A 6222-nucleotide genomic window follows, 5' to 3' on the forward strand; every position below is an offset into this window, starting at 1 on the left:
TTGTTTTTTGGGTTTTTTTAAACTAAATTTATTTACAAGCAAACTTTCCACAAAATAAATAACCTTTTACAAAGACCCTATTAACAGTCTCTTCTTTCTGTGTCCCACTGTTTTCATGATTGGCTGATCCATCTTTCCTTACCATATTTGACAAAGAAAGATACTCCTATGTTCATGCATTGGCACAGATGTTATAATTTTAATCCAACCCCACTCGAAGCAGGTCTTATTAGACCAGGTTTCTCAGGCCCTTCTCCAATCAAAATCGAGGCATTTTACAGGGACCTGAGGTAAAATCAAGCTCCGAGTGCTGGATTTTAACCTTGGCTTACTTTTGTATAGAGAGGGTACATATTTCACAAAATAAAAAAGGCAATTTTCTGTGACAGACAGTGGTAGTTACAAAGGCATTGGGAGTTTCTCTCCCAAAGTCAGAGTTTCATTTTGTGTATTTTCATACCAGCTTTACAGACATTGTATCTGAATTCAGCAGATGGCAGGGCCCAACATGTGGCTCTGAATAATCTTCAGTAAAACACAAACCTGCCAAAAATGCATGGAGAATTAGGTATTCCATGGTCTTTGCTTCTTCACTGCATGTCTCTATTCTGGAGTAACTTCATAATCCACTGATTATCTGTCCTGACAGCTTTGGGAGAATCCACCCCATCAGCCAGTTTATCCATGTACCTACAGGCTAAGGGTCAGCCACATCAGTGTCCCTTCCCATGACTTTGTTCTTCATGGCAAGTTAGGAATGTCATGTTGGTGGCTAGGAAGCTAGGAATGACAGTGATTTTTAAATGTTGATGAGTTACATTTTATTGTTCTGTTTCTAAGCCTCTGGGCAGCTGTGTCTACTTTATCTTAGAATTTCTGCCTCGGTGTCCAGTGTTCCTGGACAGAAAACCACATCTACAAATGGTCCTTTCAGCAAGCTCATCCAGTTCAGACATCTGCTGTGGTTTGTATTTTGCAAACAATGCAAATATTAACATGCATTAAAAGCACCTAATTGTGCTTTTTTGGGGTACCATGTGCTGCTCAGATAAACAGGTAATAAACAGTTAAATGTCTCCCTTTATAGAACCCAGGTGTTTGCCTTCTTGCTTTATTTAAAAACAAAATGTCAACAGAAAGGCACAGAGACCAGTGTCATTACAGCATTTACCTTCATGTCCTGTTACAGCTGTTTCTCACAGCCCAGGAAAGTTGTTGCAGGCAGCTCAGTTTAAATTGTATCCTTGTTTGCTATACTCACTATTTAAATTAGTGCAAAGATCTGTGTTTTGATAACAGGAGTGTTGCGTGCTTGCCTGTTTTTCATTCCAGGCCATGATGCTTGTTGCAGCCCAGCTTTAAGTTGCACAGAATGCAGAACAAAGTAAACCCTTCCTTGTGCAATCTTCTTGGTGGTTTGAGTCTGTTCTGCCCAACACCCCCCAGCCCACCTGATGTACTTGTCTGCAAACTCTGCTGTGGAGCCAAAAATACAGGGGCATTTCTTCCAGTGGGGTTAACCAGCCAGGCTCTTCATACTGGGGGTGAGGGCTGTGGGCAACTGGGGAAAACAAACCACTTAATAAACAATACCTCTGATTAGATAGGGATGAACAAGCTGGACTTTGAGATGGTTAAGCAAGACTGCAGAGTACAGAAAACAGGAAACATCCAGCACAGTGTGGAGAGGTGGGTAGGAGGCAGACTCCACTCTGCTTGAGCCTGCTCAGATTAGACTTTAACCCCATCACGCAGGCAGCAGCCTCACAGGGCAACAGAGCCAGGTGTTTTTCATGCGGATGCATATTATTCTTGGACATCTTTCCAACTCCCAGTGTTTTTTTCCATTCCATTTCAATCCATTTTATAGGTTTGACCACATCCAAAAGTACTATTTAATTTACTTAAGTGCAGAAAGAAGCTGTATATTTGTAATTTTTTCTTGTGGTGACCATATAATCTCTGAAGTTGCTTCATCCATTTGTTTTTCATCATTCTTTCTGAGGTGCACTACAATTTATCTCTCTCATTTGAGGTCACTTGAGTAGTTAAACGCAAAACATTATCAGAATTACACTGCTAGAAACAGACAATAAAAATCACAATCTGGAAAATCATAAGCAATTACAATATTTTTATCTGTCTTTAAAACAGGCTTTCTGTTGATTTTACTACATTTTATCCAGCAGAAACTCACCTAAAACTTCAGTGTACAACTATTACATCCTTTGACAGCAAGGCTGGATATAACAAGGACAGCAATTAAATTGTCAAATTCCAAAATGTAAACCCACAAATTAATACATAAGTAATAACTCATGCCACATGTGAATAGAGTTTTCAATGGTCCTTAATATTTTTAAATGCATACTTCTATCCACTTCTATATGGGAATTCCAGATGAGAAGTCACCAGCAGAGTCTCCAAGCCATTCAAATAGAAAATTCACTTATGTTGTAAGACATTTCTTGTGTTTTACCCTAAGCAATCTCTTTTATAGCTAACTACTGCTTTCTATTTCTATGCTGTAAAAGGCACAACAATGAACATTTAAGCTCTGTAACTAGTTGTGCATCTTGTTTACAGTGATGTTTCAAACACAGCTATAAAGATTTTTATATTGCAAGACTGTTTCTATCAACTCTTTCATGAACACATCAAAAAGCCATATGTGCAGAACTGCCCCCTGTATTTAATTAGATATGTATTTAAGCAATCGATTCTCACACATCCAAAACTCAAAACCAGCTAGTATTCCTTTCTCTAATAAATCATTATACTCTTCACTAAAAAAGTGTATCAGCAATCACTGCAATAGTCTGCATGATCATTTTTAAAACTATAAAAAACAGAGTAGTTGTTCTTTAGTGCAACCGACCTCCCTTCTTGTTCACCCTATCCTTATCCTTGACTGGGATCTTTGTCCTATGTCCTCCTTCCCATGCCAGAAGCTGAGGGGGATGAGGAACCCCAGGGCTGAAGAGGAGAGATGGTTCTGCCTCTGAAACTGAATTCCCACTGGGAGCCCAGCCTTCCTGGACACTGGAGAGGTGTGAGAGTTGCCTGGTCTGAGATCAAACACTACCTCCATGAGACAGAATTACAGCTTGGATAATACACCAATTTTGGCATGGAATAGTTAGTGCAGGCAGTGATTTGGTAGTTCTTATGGGCCAGGTTAGTTGTTTGGCAAATGCAAGTGCACTGCATGTCACTCATGATGCAAGCTTTTCCCTCTTATTTAAGAAACCACACTACTATAACCTCATTTTTAAGAGACAATTATCCCCAAAGTATGATTACATGTGATGGAAGTATGTACTTTTTTGCAGTGTAATTTTAATATCACTGTTATTTCTGCACAGTATGGTCAGTGTGATGGGTCTGCAAGCTACCACCTTACAGCAACATCATCTACTATGATTCTTCATTCCATTTTCTGATCTGAAAAAGCTCCCATTCCTAAATTAAGTGAAAAAAATTAAGTGTCTTGTATATTCACCTTTTATTCCCTGTGTCCTCAAAATCTCTGTGAGAACCTGTAATCCTGTGTTTGGAGTGCTGGATTGAAGAGTTAGAAGGCCTGGAAAGGCACACACCCCCAATTATCCATCTGGAAATACATTTATATACTTCTGAAGAGTTTAGAATGCAAGGTGGGCTGCAGGGGATTATTTAAAGTGTATCCAAATGTGTGACACTGCTTTTTTTCAAGAAGACTCCCACAGATTTTCTCTAATAGCCCATGAGACCATATCACAGATGAGATATTGAGAATAAAACACTTCCAAGAACTTCCTTCCTATATCAGCTTCTAGCCAAAGCAGGAACAACAGGACTGAAACTCTGACTTTGAGGAAGAAGACCACGATTACGGCACCTTCTTGGTCTCAAGAGGGTCTTAGATAAGCTATTTAATTAAAAATATTTTTACTCTATATTAGGATGCTTCTCTTGTGGTGGAGAAACTTTAATACACCATGGGGTTTGTCTCTTTGCTAGGATGGGAGAAATGGAATGTAAAGCAAACACTGTAAAGCAGGGAAGGCTTTATGTCCATGTCATGTACCACAGCTTCCTTCAGCAAAAAAACAAGGATCAGGAAGGGCAGCATGGAGGAAAACAGAGGAAGAGAAGCACGAGGCCTTTGACTGGACTGCACTGTCAGTTCCTTCGGAGGTTTCTCTGCTGACTGGCAGCCTGGCAGGCTCCTAAGGTTTCCTACAAGCACTGACCTCGGCATGCAGCTGCACAAGAGAGGCTCAAGGAGGAAGACAGGGTTGTGGAGAGAGAAATTAGGGTCTCACCTGTCCTTGTAAAGGCCAAAGGGTCACTGCAGCAGCCAAACAAATGGAGAAACTACGTCATTCTGCAGGCAAACACTGGGTCTCTCTGGTAAAAACGTGCCAATGTCCAAGGTTACAGAGGGTGATGTTCCTGAGGGTATGACGCTTGTCCAGCAGTCCTTGTGCTATACTTCCCTCCAGGAGTACTGGCCTGCAGGATGGGGAGAAAGAAATTAAAGCAAATAATCAAACCTATAGGCCTAGAGTTGGTGAATGATTGTAGCGTGGATTCATATAAACTGCAATGCTGATACACCATTTATACATCATCAGTATTTTTCACTAAAAAATTCTGCTAAGCACAGAGAAGTTTTCACATCACTGCAATATGGGTGGGCATCTCAGTGGGATTTGGGGGGAAAATGTGGCTTGCAGCTGTGAACCTCAATGTGGGCATATGCAGTCTGACAATCATTAATTTCACAAGTACACTGTGTTACAGAAAATCAGAACTTGCATTAAGCTTTATCATTAAACCTGATACTGTAGCATCACATTTTGCCTTTCCATATACCAACTGGAAAAGGAACATATGGTTCCATGCAAGACTTTCCAATAAGGAAAAGCAATGTTAACACTTAGGAAGCCACTGAAATTATACCAGCTCATGCCAGTTAAGGATCAGTTGAATTGTTTCTGCATTTTGTTTTCTGCTCTTTCTTTCTGCAGTTTCCTAAGTATAAGCTTTCAGAAGATCTAACCCTACATGATAAAGCTGTGCCCAAGATACCTGTAAGCAATTTCCATGGTTTCTCTTGTAGTTCTTTTTGGTCTGTTTTAGAAAGAGGAGGAATAATTTGAAATAACTGTAAAACATCTCAGTTTTACTGCATGAATGGCTTTATATATACAGGGGAGGGGAAAGGGGAGGAACAGCAGGAGCACGACCAGGTCCCATTGGAGGTGTGTGGTGGTGGTCTGATAGCCAGTGACCAGCCTTGAGCAGTGACACGTCCCCCAACAGCTTGCGGGGGAGGAGGGAAAACGAAGGAGTGGAGGGGGAGAAAAAAAAAGCCCCACCAAGAATTTTATAAAAGTTAGTGATTAGAAGGACTGGGTCTCTTTGTCTGCAAACACCTCACCAGAAGCTTGTAGCAGCAGAGACACTGCCCACACACAAGTAAGTATAATAATTTAATTTCTAAACTGTAAAGCTGGTACGTATATCAGCAGCTAAGACCTGGTATGTTTATCTACAGTGGGCTTGGGAAGTTGTTCTTGGTTTTGTTTTAATTTTTTTTGTTTCAGGAATAGCTTTTGAGAAATACGCACTCAGCCATTCTGCAGTGGTTTTCTAAAGTGATCCTTCTGCTGCTAACATTGGCTTTCTAACTTAGCTTAGTCACTCAGAACTCCAGGAGTGAGTGAGTGAATCCTCTGCCTAAGGGGACTAGAGCAATAACACACCCGCATTGCTTTCTGTTGCTTTGTAGAGCAATAACATACCTGCATTGCTTTCTGTTGCTTTGTTTTTTGTTTGTTTTTGCTGTGGTGTACATGAATGTGGTGTACATGAATTTCTGTTTTGCAAGGAGAACAGAGAATGACTGGAGAAGGCAGCTGGTCCTGACCGACATCAGTGCTGACAGAAGTGCAATTATGTGCGTTTGTTGTGCAGCCTCTTCTGATAAGTTTATTTGGCAAGGAGGTATAAGGTGCAGTGCAGGAAAACAAAGCCTGTTCTTGCATCTGTATGCTGTAACCTTTCAAGCTGTGAACAGCCAGCTTCAGGAAATTGCTTGACAAACTCAAATCCTCACTGAATCTGTGATCCTCTATCACTTATTCAACTGTCCCATGTGCTTACCCAAAACTATTTAGTCCGCCTGAGACTCTCACCACTACTTCCCTCAGCCTCCCCTGCTGGCAATACAAG

Source organism: Melospiza georgiana, chromosome Z (genome assembly GCF_028018845.1).
Source record: "Melospiza georgiana isolate bMelGeo1 chromosome Z, bMelGeo1.pri, whole genome shotgun sequence".
NCBI classification, from domain to species: Eukaryota; Metazoa; Chordata; class Aves; order Passeriformes; family Passerellidae; genus Melospiza; species Melospiza georgiana.